We start from the raw sequence: 15,489 nt of genomic DNA on the forward strand, positions 1-15,489 counted from the left end.
GTCAAGTATACTATCCATCCATACCTGTGCTGCATTTTAGTTGTGCGCAGTATATATAGTAGGAGGACAGTGCAGAATTTTGCTGACCACCAGTATATATATAGCAGTACGGTACAGTAGTCCACTGCTCTACCTCTGTGTCATCAAGTATACTATGCATCCATACCTGTGCTGCATTTTAGTTGTGCGCAGTATATAGTAGGAGGGGACAGTGCAGAATATTGCTGTGACCACCAGTACATATATAGCAGTACGGTACAGTAGTCCACTGCTCTACCTCTGTGTCGTCAAGTATACTATGCATCCATACCTGTGCTGCATTTTAGTTGTGCGCAGTATATAGTAGGAGGGGACAGGGCAGAATGTTGCTGTGACCACCAGTATATATATAGCAGTACGGTACAGTAGTCCACTGCTCTACCTCTGTGTCGTCAAGTATACTACAAAAGTTCAGTAAAATCAAAATTAAAAGCGTCTGATGAGAAGCGTAAACTTGCCAATATGCCATTTACGACACGGAGTGGCAAGGAATGGCTGAGGCCCTGGCCTATGTTCATGGCTAGTGGTTTAGATTCACATGAGGATGGAGGCACTCATCCTCTCGCTAGAAAACTGCAGTGCCACTCCTAGATGGGCCAGGTGTTTGTGTCGGCCACTTGTGTCGCTTAGCTTAGTCACACAGCTACCTCATTGCACCTCTTTTTTTCTTTGCATCATGTGCTGTTTGGGGACTATTTTTTAAATCTGTCATCCTGTCTGACACTGCAGGGCCACTCCTAGATGGGCCAGGTGTTTGTGTCGGCCACTTGGGTCGCTTAGCTTAGTCACACAGCTACCTCATTGCACCTCTTTTTTTCTTTGCATCATGTGCTGTTTGGGGACTATTTTTTAAATCTGCCATCCTGTCTGACACTGCAGTGCCACTCCTAGATGGGCCAGGTGTTTGTGTCGGCCACTTGGGTCGCTTAGCTAAGTCACACAGCTACCTCATGCACCTCTTTTTTTCTTTGCATCATGTGCTGTTTGGGGACTATTTTTTAAATCTGCCATCCTGTCTGACACTGCAGTGCCACTCCTAGATGGGCCAGGTGTTTGTGTCGGCCACTTGGGTCGCTTAGCTTAGCCATCCAGCGACCTTGGTGCACCTCTTTTTTTCTTTGCATCATGTGCTGTTTGGGGACTATTTTTTAAATCTGCCATCCTCTCTGACACTGCAGTGCCACTCCTAGATGGGCCAGGTGTTTGTGTCGGCCACTTGGGTCGCTTAGCTTAGTCACACAGCTACCTTATTGCACCTCTTTTTTTCTTTGCATCATGTGCTGTTTGGGGACTATTTTTTAAATCTGCCATCCTGTCTGACACTGCAGTGCCACTCCTAGATGGGCCAGGTGTTTGTGTCGGCCACTTGGTTCGCTTAGCTTAGTCACACAGCTACCTCATTGCACCTCTTTTTTTCTTTACATCATGTGCTGTTTGGGGACTATTTTTTAAATCTGCCATCCTGTCTGACACTGCAGTGCCACTCCTAGATGGGCCAGGTGTTTGTGTCGGCCACTTGGGTCGCTTAGCTTAGCCATCCAGCGACCTTGGTGCAAATTTTAGGACTAAAAATAATATTGTGAGGTGTGAGGTGTTCAGAATAGACTGGAAATGAGTGGAAATTATGGTTATAGAGGTTAATAATACTATGGGATCAAAATGACCCCCAAATTCTATGATTTAAGCTGTTTTTGAGGGTTTTTTTGTAAAAAAAACACCCGAATCCAAAATACACCCGAATCCGACAAAAAATTTTCAGGGAGGTTTTGGCAAAACGCGTCCGAATCCAAAACACAGCCGCGGAACCGAATACAAAACCAAAACACAAAACCCAAAAAATTTCCGGTGCACATCACTAATATATATATATATATATATACTGTATGTATGTGCACCCATTAAAGCTTATGGAGCGAATGTCAGCTGTGGCCAGTCGCAGCCAGAGTTCGCACTATGCCGAATTGCGTATGTCCGTGTGTACGCATCGCGGCATAGATGAGAGTAGTTCACAAGTATATGCATATATCGGCATCAGTCAAGGTTGACAAAAGATGGGTTTGTTGTACTGATGAATAAACAGAGGGCATACACACTGCACGATTTGCTCAAAATCTTTAAAGATATCGTCTCATCTGCCTTCTCATTTCAGCAGATGAGAATATGCGATGAAAGACCCATATGAATGCATAATAGAGCATACACACTAAACACTGTGGATGATACTGTATGTCATTCCAATTCTGCTCAAAACGACAAATCGTCCAATATATCATCTACTGCAGAGGTTCTCAAATGCAGTCCTCAGGACACCCCAACGGTCCAAGTTTTAAGTATATCTATGGCTCAGCACAGATGGTTATATCAAACTGACTGAGGTACTAATTAAATCAAAATAAATAAAACAAGTGAGCGCTAGTAAAATTGGCTATGAGACAAATATACTTTACATTGACTGCAGCTTCTCAATTTGAGGTGCTGAACCTCAAAAAATCATGGACAATGGTAAAAAACACACAGCGCTTCTTTGTGTTTTTTACTAATTAAGTCACCTGTGGCGAGTGTCGAACTGGGGTATGTAGGGCCCACCGGGGAAATGCAGTGGTAGGGGCCCATGTTAAGGGTGTGGCCAGTCTGCAGAGGGGGCGTGGCCTGCCACCTCACTGGTTTGACTAACCATTAAAGAGTGCAACGTCTAGGCCCCTTCATAAATATATACAGTAAATTCAGCTGCTGAATGCATGATAATGTACCAGATTAATAACAGATTAATAACAGCAATGCACTGTAGAAAATACACCATAGTCCAGTATAAGGTAACATATGTATAATGTATAATTCAAGTGCACAGTCTGGAACCTGATCTTTAGAGCAGAATGTGAGCCCCCAGGCAGTAGGGCCCACCAGTGGTTTCCCCTGTACCCCTGTGGGCCAGTCCAAGCCTGCCTGTGGCCAAGCATGGATATTCTTAAAACCTGGACCATTGAGGTGCCTTAAAGACCAAATTTAAGAACCTCTGGTCCAGTGTGTAACCAGCTTAAGTGCACTAAAAAATGAAGTGGGGCTGGCTCATTCTGTGGGAGGTGGAGGAGTAGATGGGAGGTGAAGTAGGAGCAGGTTAGGCCAGAGTTTTCCAAACACTTCCATTACCTTCCAGGTTTTAAGGATAGCCCTACTTCTGTCCAGATGGTTAAATCAAATTGACTGAGATACTAATTAAGTCACCTGCAATCATCCATGGAGATCCTTAAAATCTGGACTGTAATGGTGGAGTTTGGTTAACTTTGGGTTAGACATTAGGGAGGAGAAGCAGATCAGCTCACAGTCCTTACTGACTGACAGGCCATACAGATAGACAGAATTACACCCACAGTACAATACAAAAAAGCGTTCAAATTAATTTGTATTGCAGAACAGGCATTATTACTATCTTTTTTCCGATAGAAAGTGCTAAACATCTTGGAAACCGTGTTCACATTTAGAAATCAGAACTCATTTTGTAGAAATTGTAGTGCTCGTGACTGTTCTTACAATAACTGATCAAAGTATTCTTATTGCATACCTCCCAACATGACCCTCTCCAGGAGGGACACAATGCTCTGCTTCTTGACTTTTCTCTTAATTTATGATTGCTGGCACCTGTTTTGAACGGGTTAATGAATAAAAAAGGTGTTTCACCACAGGTGATGGCAATCATACATTAACAGGGAAATCCAGGAGCAGAGCATTCTGTTCATCCTGGAGAGGGTCATGTTGGGATGTATGTTAATGTTATAGCAGAATATCCCAAACTCTGTCATTACAGTCCAGGTTTTAAGCCCGTTATGACAATCCAGGTTTAAATTAAATTCACTGAGGTACTAATTACCGTATATACTCGAGTATAAGCTGACTTTTTCAGCACTTTCTTTGTGCTGAAAAGCCACCTCGGCTTATAATCGAGTCAGCATTAGGAGGGACACGGAGAGCGCAGCGCGCGGCTCTCCTGTGTCCCTCCTGCATCTCCGGCGGCAGCGGTGTGTGTGTGTTAAAGGAAGTGCACGAACCGGCACTTCCTTTAACACACGCCGCTGCCGCCGGAGACGCAGGAGGGACACAGGAGAGCCGCGCGCTGCGCTCTCCGTGTCCCTCCTTCAGAAGACAGCACGGGAGCGACGGAGGGTAAGTATCTAGCACTGTGGGGCATATCTGGCACATCTGGCACTGTGGGGCATATCTGGCACACCTGGCACTGTGGGGCATATCTGGCACACCTGGCACTGTGGGGCATATCTGGCACTGTGGGGCACATCTGGCACTGTGGGGCATATCTGGCACTGTGGGGCACATCTGGCACTATGAGGTCTGTGTACGGGTAGAGCTGCATTTCCCACCCTAGGCTTATACTCGAGTCAATAAGTTTTCCCAGGTTTTTGTGGTAAAATTAGGTGCCTCGGCTTATATTCGGGTCGACTTATACTCGAGTATATACGGTAAGTCACATATGCTCAAGTATGGACATACTTAAAACCTGGACTGCAATGGCAGAGTTTAGGAAACTCTGTGTTAAAGTTAAAAAAAAGTACCTGGCTGAAATTTTTATAAAACTTCAACACTGAGTTATTATGTTGTCAACGAAATGTGCACGGTTTAAATAGATTATACCTTTAATAATTTATTGTCTTTGTAAGAAAATTCTACAAACCAGAGTGGAAGATATTTCTTTGTAGCTTTTGTGAAAGTCTGTGCAATCAATTATTAATGAAATATGAAACTAGTTAAAATGCATTCTAATGGAAGTAAACTGTAAACTCCGACATGATTCCCTTTAAGCTGTTTTTTTTCTTCATGTCTGTATTTGATCATTGCTTGTAATATGACATTTAGACTTCAAACTATGTATTACTACGTAATATGCAAATAGTTTTAACCAAGTTTACCAATAATATTTGCACGGGCGTTTCTAGACAGATCCTACCCGTGTGCAGGATCCTGCCCGTGTGCAGGATCTGTCTGGGCTGCCTCCTCTCTAGCCGGCAGCGCTGTGTAGACTCTGGGCACTAGGGTCCCTAGGGGACCCTAGCACTGTCCCAGAGTCTACATCGCATGCGCAGATCTCCGGGAAAATGGCAGGACGGACATTTTTCCAGTGATTTACCTACTACGAAGGTGCAAAAACAGAGAAAATGGCGCCGCACCATTTTCACAGTGATTTGTATTAATGGGTGCAGGATGTGCGGTGTGGGCCCCCTTGGACCCCCATTATAAATACGCCAGTGACTATTTGGATCTCTTATCATCTATATTGGCTTGTGCTCAGCTCCTACCTGTATGGAGGGGGGGTGTTGCTGCTGCTGCCTAGACCGCCAGAGAAGGAAGAGAGCCCCTGCTGCTGCCACCACTGGCTGGGTTCTGGCACCTGCATAATGAAGCTGACAGGAGCCAGGACCGGTGCCGGCGCACAAGCTGCGGCTTGACTGCGCTTGCGCAAAATCATGGCAGCATCGGCTGCAGCACATAGAAGCTGGCTAGGGCTGACAACGTAGGGAGCTGGCTTCCTACTGGAAGCCAGCTCTCTGCCTATCGCAGTCTGGTCTGGCAGTCCCAGAGGGAGGTAAAACGTCCCAGTGGGACTCCCTGTAGTATCTGTGACTGGCAGGTAGGACTTCCAATAGCAAGTCACTGTGAGTCACAGTGAAGCCAGTGCAGTCTCACGGATTGCATCTAGCTTCACTGACAGTGAGCAGGGTGACGGAATTAACCTGGGGGTCTGCAGTTCTGTAGCCCATAGGTAAAATATACCACTGCTTGTGCTACTGAATGTCTTTCTGCCATTTTATCTTGTATGTCCTTTTACCAATCAAACTCAATCTTTCAAAAGCAGAACTCATAATATTCCCAATAGACAGTAGAGGCTGCCTAGCTAACATCATGACGAGAGACACAACTGTACCGCGCAATGTAAATGCTAGGGTGTTACCCTTGTATCAGAACTATACTTTGTTTTCCCCATTCTATGTTTCCATACATACACATACAGTTAGATCTGTTTCCATTACATATTTCACACAAGTCTCTGCAAAAACTTCAATCTTTAACTTTAATTCCTGCATTTTAAACACAGCAGCTACAGTAGACTGATTTTCCTTGCAAAATGGCTTCTACTGCTTCTACACTCTGATAGTGACTACAATGGTTGCCTATTTTACTGAATTCGCTATAAAAATACTTCTATTAGTATACAAGGCCATCAACAAAATTACACAATCATGTATCTCTACACCAGAGGCTGCCCTGCGGTCGGTGACACCTGATGCGGCAAACAGGCCCCCCCACGTGTGCCAAAGGCCAAAAAGGGAGGGGGCATGGCCTCATGGGTAGCAAAAGCTCATGGCAAACTGGGGTGTGGCTTTGTCACATTACTCTGGGGGCATGCCATTCATTCCCGAAGATGTACACTCTGGCTACACAGCCAGCTCCTCATCCGTGACAGGATCCGTGTGGTGCACGAGAATATAAAATTGCAGCACCTGTCTTCCTGTCACTGTGGAGACGACAGCATTTTGGCGTCACCCCCCTGGTAGGGCGACACTTAGGTGCAGTCTGCAACCCCCTTGCTGTGTCTCTGTTTTACACTTGTTTTCAACTTTTCATACAGTAAATCTCCAAAATCAACCCTTGATGCAAGATCTACGTTTATCTTACACACTAATTACTTTTTTTTTTCAATTTGTACCTTCCCTTTTCTAACCTCCAAACCTTCAAGCATTTCCTGACATTTCAATTCTTCAGGCAAGCTTTATCAATTTCCTGAAACACCAATTTAACCTCCCTAGGCTGGTCCACCAGATTATCAGTCACCAACACAGTTCACACAAAACTTCTTTTATAGCATTTAATCTCATGTTGGGCAGTACGGATGGTGTAATTATTAGCATTACGGATGGTGTAGTGGTTAGTATTACTGCGCACAGCACTGAGGTCATGGGTTCGATGCCCACCATGGCCCTGTGTACAGTTTGTATATTTTACCCCTGCTAGTGTGGACTACTTGTGGTAGGGAATATAGATTGTAAGGTCCACTGGGGCAGGGACTGATATGAATGGCCAAATATTCTCTGTAAAAGCGCTGCGGAATATGTGTGCGCTATATAAATAACTGGTAATGATAATAACATACTGTACCTCCCAACATGACCCTCTCCAGGAGGAACAGAATGCCCTGCCCCTGGACATTTCTCTTAATTTGTTATTGCCGTCACCTGTTTTGAACAGGTTAATGAGTAAGAAAGGTGTTTCACCACAGATTATGGCAATCATAAATTAAGAGGGAAGTCCAGGAGCTGAACATTCTATCCCTCCTGGAGAGGGTCATGTTGGGAGGTATGATAATAATAATGTATTAAACTCCCGTTATCATAGACTTTGTACAACTATGAGCCATATGAGCTGGTCCTACTGTCTGTCTGTTAATTTCCAGTTTTGTTTTATTATTGTGTCTGTTCAAAATTCTAATTCACCGTGGGATATACTGGTGCTATATAAATAAATGTTACTAAAAATTATGTAGCCAAAACATGAAAATAATAAAAAAAGTCAACTAAATTTAAAATAAAAAACTTTTTCATTAGCAACAGTAAATCTAAATTAATATAGAGCACTAGACATAGATTACTACAGTAAAGAAAGATTAATGAATGCATACGTTGATGTTAATATATGTTGTTTGACTGTACCTCTGATCCATTGGTGTTTCTATAATGGGTGCAATGTGTGCGGTGCACACCGGCCCCTGGGTCCAGGGGAGTCCACACCGCACACACTGCACCCATGTTTTTCTACTTACCTTTATGGAGTCCTGCGTCGGGCGCTGCAGCCACGCAAAAATCATAGGTAAAATGCCAACTGCGCATGCACTTTAGTGAAATTAGTCTCCAGAACATGGCAGGCGCCATGATTCCAGAGACCTGTGCATGAGTAGTAGATTCTGGCAGAACTGTGCTGTGAAGAGAGGGGGTCCACCTGGTGTCTGCTCACAGGTCCTCACCTCTGTTAAACCGCCCCTGCTCTGATCTGTTACAGTCTGCCACCCGCTAAGTACAATATACATATTGTGTAGTTGCTAGGTATCCATACTTTCCAGTTAGGTATCCATAATTATCAGCTAGAGATAGGCATCCATCTATACTTTACAACTAATTAATCATACCTTCCAGCTATTCCTCCATACTTTCCAGCTTGACTTCCATACTTTCCAGCGAATGATAAACATCCATACCTTTCAGCTAGGCATCCATACCTTATAGCTAGGCATACATTTCTAACCAGACATCCATAGGTTACACTAGACAAGAAATACAAAAGGGATTTTTCCCACGCACTCTGCTGGCTGTTAGTAAGAAGAGCTATATACTATGTAATAATAGGAAATTTAGAGCTCTTCGTTACATATGTTTTGCAAAAGATATGATAAGCCTCCAGGCCACTTCACGGCTGCTCTATTACTGGAGGTCCCTATCTAAGCATAGGTCCAGGGCTTGGACCCCACAAAGTCGGCTCAGGCCCGACCACCCCAGGGCAGCCCACCATTGAAATACTAAAGTGTTAATATGTGTTAAGAAAGAAGCAGAAGCTATGGGTTAGAAAGTGCTACAAAAATAAGGGTGTTAATAAAATACTCAAAAGAGTAATGTTAGTGAAAAAATAGGAGTGTTACATAAGTGCTAAATAAATAATATGGCATGCTACCCCAAGGTGGCCCAGCCCCACCAGACCTGGGGGGTACCACTCCCCAAACCCATGCACAGCATAATAATAATAACATCCACTATGGGTCATACAATTGCTTAATGTATGGCCACATGATAATGGCACATACAGAACATATCCAGATTGAGAGCTAGTTTACCTGGAGGCACCCCTGTATCCTCCAAATGGCACCACAGGACCCAGCATGCCCTCCTAATGCTGGCTCCATCTATGCCTCTCTGAACTGCAATAAATAGTGGAAAACTGCTCTAATCAAGCTGGTAACAATCCCCAGGTGCTGCGGGAGGGGGTTACTCTAGACAAGAAATACAAAAGGGATTTTTCCCACGCACTCTGCTGGCTGTTAGTAAGAAGAGCTATATACTATGTAATAATAGGAAATTTAGAGCTCTTCGTTACATATGTTTTGCAAAAGATATGATAAGCCTCCAGGCCACTTCACGGCTGCTCTATTACTGGAGGTCCCTATCTAAGCATAGGTCCAGGGCTTGGACCCCACAAAGTCGGCTCAGGCCCGACCACCCCAGGGCAGCCCACCATTGAAATACTAAAGTGTTAATATGTGTTAAGAAAGAAGCAGAAGCTATGGGTTAGAAAGTGCTACAAAAATAAGGGTGTTAATAAAATACTCAAAAGAGTAATGTTAGTGAAAAAATAGGAGTGTTACATAAGTGCTAAATAAATAATATGGCATGCTACCCCAAGGTGGCCCAGCCCCACCAGACCTGGGGGGTACCACTCCCCAAACCCATGCACAGCATAATAATAATAACATCCACTATGGGTCATACAATTGCTTAATGTATGGCCACATGATAATGGCACATACAGAACATATCCAGATTGAGAGCTAGTTTACCTGGAGGCACCCCTGTATCCTCCAAATGGCACCACAGGACCCAGCATGCCCTCCTAATGCTGGCTCCATCTATGCCTCTCTGAACTGCAATAAATAGTGGAAAACTGCTCTAATCAAGCTGGTAACAATCCCCAGGTGCTGCGGGAGGGGGTTACTCTAGACAAGAAATACAAAAGGGATTTTTCCCACGCACTCTGCTGGCTGTTAGTAAGAAGAGCTATATACTATGTAATAATAGGAAATTTAGAGCTCTTCGTTACATATGTTTTGCAAAAGATATGATAAGCCTCCAGGCCACTTCACGGCTGCTCTATTACTGGAGGTCCCTATCTAAGCATAGGTCCAGGGCTTGGACCCCACAAAGTCGGCTCAGGCCCGACCACCCCAGGGCAGCCCACCATTGAAATACTAAAGTGTTAATATGTGTTAAGAAAGAAGCAGAAGCTATGGGTTAGAAAGTGCTACAAAAATAAGGGTGTTAATAAAATACTCAAAAGAGTAATGTTAGTGAAAAAATAGGAGTGTTACATAAGTGCTAAATAAATAATATGGCATGCTACCCCAAGGTGGCCCAGCCCCACCAGACCTGGGGGGTACCACTCCCCAAACCCATGCACAGCATAATAATAATAACATCCACTATGGGTCATACAATTGCTTAATGTATGGCCACATGATAATGGCACATACAGAACATATCCAGATTGAGAGCTAGTTTACCTGGAGGCACCCCTGTATCCTCCAAATGGCACCACAGGACCCAGCATGCCCTCCTAATGCTGGCTCCATCTATGCCTCTCTGAACTGCAATAAATAGTGGAAAACTGCTCTAATCAAGCTGGTAACAATCCCCAGGTGCTGCGGGAGGGGGTTACTCTAGACAAGAAATACAAAAGGGATTTTTCCCACGCACTCTGCTGGCTGTTAGTAAGAAGAGCTATATACTATGTAATAATAGGAAATTTAGAGCTCTTCGTTACATATGTTTTGCAAAAGATATGATAAGCCTCCAGGCCACTTCACGGCTGCTCTATTACTGGAGGTCCCTATCTAAGCATAGGTCCAGGGCTTGGACCCCACAAAGTCGGCTCAGGCCCGACCACCCCAGGGCAGCCCACCATTGAAATACTAAAGTGTTAATATGTGTTAAGAAAGAAGCAGAAGCTATGGGTTAGAAAGTGCTACAAAAATGAGGGTGTTAATAAAATACTCAAAAGAGTAATGTTAGTGAAAAAATAGGAGTGTTACATAAGTGCTAAATAAATAATATGGCATGCTACCCCAAGGTGGCCCAGCCCCACCAGACCTGGGGGGTACCACTCCCCAAACCCATGCACAGCATAATAATAATAACATCCACTATGGGTCATACAATTGCTTAATGTATGGCCACATGATAATGGCACATACAGAACATATCCAGATTGAGAGCTAGTTTACCTGGAGGCACCCCTGTATCCTCCAAATGGCACCACAGGACCCAGCATGCCCTCCTAATGCTGGCTCCATCTATGCCTCTCTGAACTGCAATAAATAGTGGAAAACTGCTCTAATCAAGCTGGTAACAATCCCCAGGTGCTGCGGGAGGGGGTTACTCTAGACAAGAAATACAAAAGGGATTTTTCCCACGCACTCTGCTGGCTGTTAGTAAGAAGAGCTATATACTATGTAATAATAGGAAATTTAGAGCTCTTCGTTACATATGTTTTGCAAAAGATATGATAAGCCTCCAGGCCACTTCACGGCTGCTCTATTACTGGAGGTCCCTATCTAAGCATAGGTCCAGGGCTTGGACCCCACAAAGTCGGCTCAGGCCCGACCACCCCAGGGCAGCCCACCATTGAAATACTAAAGTGTTAATATGTGTTAAGAAAGAAGCAGAAGCTATGGGTTAGAAAGTGCTACAAAAATAAGGGTGTTAATAAAATACTCAAAAGAGTAATGTTAGTGAAAAAATAGGAGTGTTACATGAGTGCAAAACATATGTAACGAAGAGCTCTAAATTTCCTATTATTACATAGTATATAGCTCTTCTTACTAACAGCCAGCAGAGTGCGTGGGAAAAATCCCTTTTGTATTTCTTGTCTAGAGTAACCCCCTCCCGCAGCACCTGGGGATCATCCATAGGTTACAGCTAGGCATCCATACCGTCAAGCTATGCATACCTTTAAGCGAGGTACTGTATCTATACCTTCCATATAGGGGTATTCGTCCATACCTTTGATCCATAGCTTGGCATCCATACCTTACAACTAAAGCAAGGCCCATGTTTTCTAGCTAATAGTAGGCATCCATACCTTCCAGCTAGGAATCCATACCTTCCAGTTAGGAATCTATACCTTCTAGCTAGGCATAACTACTTTACATCTAGAGTTACAGTAGTCATTCATATCTTGTAGCCAGGCATTCATACCATCCAGCTAGGCATCAATATATGGCAGGTAAGCATCAACACCTTCCAGCTAAGCATCCATATCTTCCAGATAGGCTTTCACGTATTCTAGCTAGTCATCCCTAACTTCCATCTTTGCATCACTTTCTGCCATCTAGAGCTATTCATCCATAACTTTCAGCTAGTCATCCATACCTTACAGCTAGAGCTAGGCATGCATACCATCCAACTATATACTTTCTAGCTAGAGCTAGGAAACCATCTTTTTTAGCTAGTGCCATTCAGCTCCTGACTAGCTATCTATACTTTCCAGCTGCATTTCCTTACCTTCTAGCTAGGCTTTTATACCTTCCTGTAAAGTTTCCAGCTAGGTATCCATACTTTCCAGCTAGAGCTTGGTATCTATACCTTCCAGATAGCCAGCTAGGTATCCATCCATTCCAGCTACATATTCTTTCTTTCTAGCTAGGATTCCATACCTTCCAGTTAGCTATCCATATCTTCCAGTAAGGTATAGTCATACCATTCAACTAGAGCTAAGCATGCATGCCTTACAGCTAGGCATCCATATCTTCCAGTTAGTTATTCATACATTCTGTTTAGGTATCTATACCTTCCAGATACAGCTATTCCAACTACAGATGTAGTCATGTTCATTTTTGCTGCGATGTGGAATGCTGCATTGTGGCATGCTGCATGGCATGCAGAGCTGTGACTATTCACAGCCGGCGATCGCTCCATTAATTCCTAAATGAAATTAATGGAGTGGTCACCTGCTGCGAATAGTCACGGCCCATTGTGCCATGCAGCGTGCCTCTATACAGCATGCCACATCGCAGCAAAGATGAACATGGCTTCCTCTGTAGGTATGTATACATTCTGGATACTGGGTCCCAAACCTTTCAACTAGCTAGCCATACTTTGCATCTAGGTATTAATAAATTCTAGCTATAAATCCTTACCTTCCAGCTAGGCATCCATACCTTTCAGCTAGCTATCTATGCCTTCCAGTAAAGTATCCATACCTTCTAGCTAGGAATCCATATCTTCCATCTATACCTTCTAGCTAGGCATACATACTGTCCAGCTAGGCGGCCATACCTTTCAGAAAGGCATCCATACTGTCCACCTAGAGAAAAGCATCCATACCGTCTAGCTAAACATCCATATTTTATAGACACCCACACATTCCAGTTAAGCATCCCTAAGCTATGCATTCCTTCCTTCCACCAAAAAAGGTATTTATATATTCAGGTTAGAGCTAGGCACCATATATTTTCACTAGACCTGGCATTTGTACCTTACATATAATGCAAGGCATCCATACTTTCCAGCTAGAGATAGGCATCCATACTTACCAGCTAGGTTCTATACATACCGACTATGTATCCATACATTCCATCTACTGTAGCTATTTACACCTTCCAACTAGGCAACCATACCTTCTAACTATAAATCAATACTTTTCGATAAGGTATCCATACCTTTTACTTAGAGCATCAATACTTCCAACTGGAATAACGTATCCATATTTTTCAGCTAAAGCTAGGCACAGTATCCATACTTTCCAGTTAGAACAAGGCTTCCATACTGTCTAGCTAGATACCATTATTTTCAATCTAGGCATCCATTGCTTTCATCTAGGTATCCACACTTTCCAGGTAGGCAAAATACCTTTCAGCTAGGGATTCATACTTTCCAGCTAGGGATCCATAGCTTCTAGAAAGGTAAATATACTCTTTTTGCCTAACAATCTTCTCAAACATACATGTGTTGCAAAAATCTGTTCCTCTCCAGCATAAATAAACAGAAAGTACTAATCATCTGTGTTCCTCAAGAAATGCTGTTAAGAGTGCATACTCTCCAACTGTACAGTACATAGCCCCTTTTGGCAGGTACAGACCATAAAAAAACGGTACTGTACCGGCCAAAAGGGGCTATGTACTGTTTTTCAGCATCTCCCATTTCTATAGAAGCCTATGGGAGCGCCGCTTAACCATGCCCCCTTTACCAGGAACCACGCCGCTTTCCCTTAATTGTACCGATTTTCAGCTCAGCAGTGTTGGAGGTTATGAGAGTGTGGTAATCATAAGTGTACAAAGTAAAGGAAAACACATAATATTTAGCCTCTTTATATATGTTGTTTTGTTTTTATATGGAGATCTTTTTTTATCTGTAACTAATTCCACTATAACATACTTTTATTATGAGTTGTTTCCAATATTTCTATACAAACCATTAACAGCATCATTGGATGTTCCCAACAGAACAAATCAAAGGAGACAAGATTATTTCTTTTTCTTACATGTTTTTACTGTATGCAGTTCACACGAACCCTTTCTTCTCTTCATCTACAGTATGTAACCAACTTCTATTTTCTGTGCTTTTAATCCATAATACAAAGGGCTTCTTTTATACAAAAAGGAGAGTGAGAAATCCCAGTGCAATGCCTTAGTCATCAGTCCAAACATTCATGTGCAGTTACAGTAGGTTTTACTTTTATTTAGAATACTGGGGGTCATTCCAAGTTGATCGCTCGCTAGCAGTTTTTAGCAGCCGTGCAAACGCTAAGCCGCCTCCCACTGGGAGTGTATTTTAGCTTAGCAGAAGTGCGAACGAAAGGATCGCAGAGCGGCTAGAAAAAAAAATAGTGCAGTTTCAGAGTAGCTCCAGACCTACTCAGCGCTTGCGATCACTTCAGACTGTTCAGTTCCGGATTTGACGTCACAAACACGCCCTGCGTTCACCCAGCCACGCCTGCGTTTTTCCTGGCATACCTGCGTTTTTCCGAACACTCCCTGAAAACAGTCACTTGACACCCAGAAACGCCCACTTCATGTCAATCACTCTGCGGCGGACATTGCGAATGAAAAGCCTTGCTAGATCTTGTGTAAAACTACATTGGCTGTTGTGAAAGTATGTCATGCGTGTACATTGCGCCGCATACGCATGCGCAGAAGTGCTGCTTTTTCACTTAATCGCTGCAAACATTTTTATCTAGTGATCAACTCGGAATGACCCCCATTGTCTCCTTACACTGGATCTACTTATTTCAATGTATACATTGCTTTTATTCTCATTTTTTTACCTTTATCCTTTCAGAAATAAGAGGGTTAATGTATATACCTTTAGGGTCTCAGGTTGCCCTCAGCAGAGTTGATTAAGATGTCTGATATAAAAGCTTTTAAAGAAAAAAAAACAGCATGGTAAACACAATGTCTTTAAGTAAATACCATATCAAAGAAAGAAAGAAAGAAAGAAAGAAAAAATCACCATTGCGAACAAGTGGAATGTGAGCAATGTAAGGAATGCTAAGCTTGCAAAGTGAATAGCAATACCATTTGTTAATGGATGCTTACAATGATGCTCCCCTTCTAGTTCACGCTTTGGCCTCTGAATGTACACATAAAACAGTGATAACAGGCAGTGAAGATAGTGTGTGAGGAATTTAGAT

This window comes from Pseudophryne corroboree, chromosome 4 (assembly GCF_028390025.1).
Source record: "Pseudophryne corroboree isolate aPseCor3 chromosome 4, aPseCor3.hap2, whole genome shotgun sequence".
Classification (NCBI taxonomy): Eukaryota; Metazoa; Chordata; class Amphibia; order Anura; family Myobatrachidae; genus Pseudophryne; species Pseudophryne corroboree.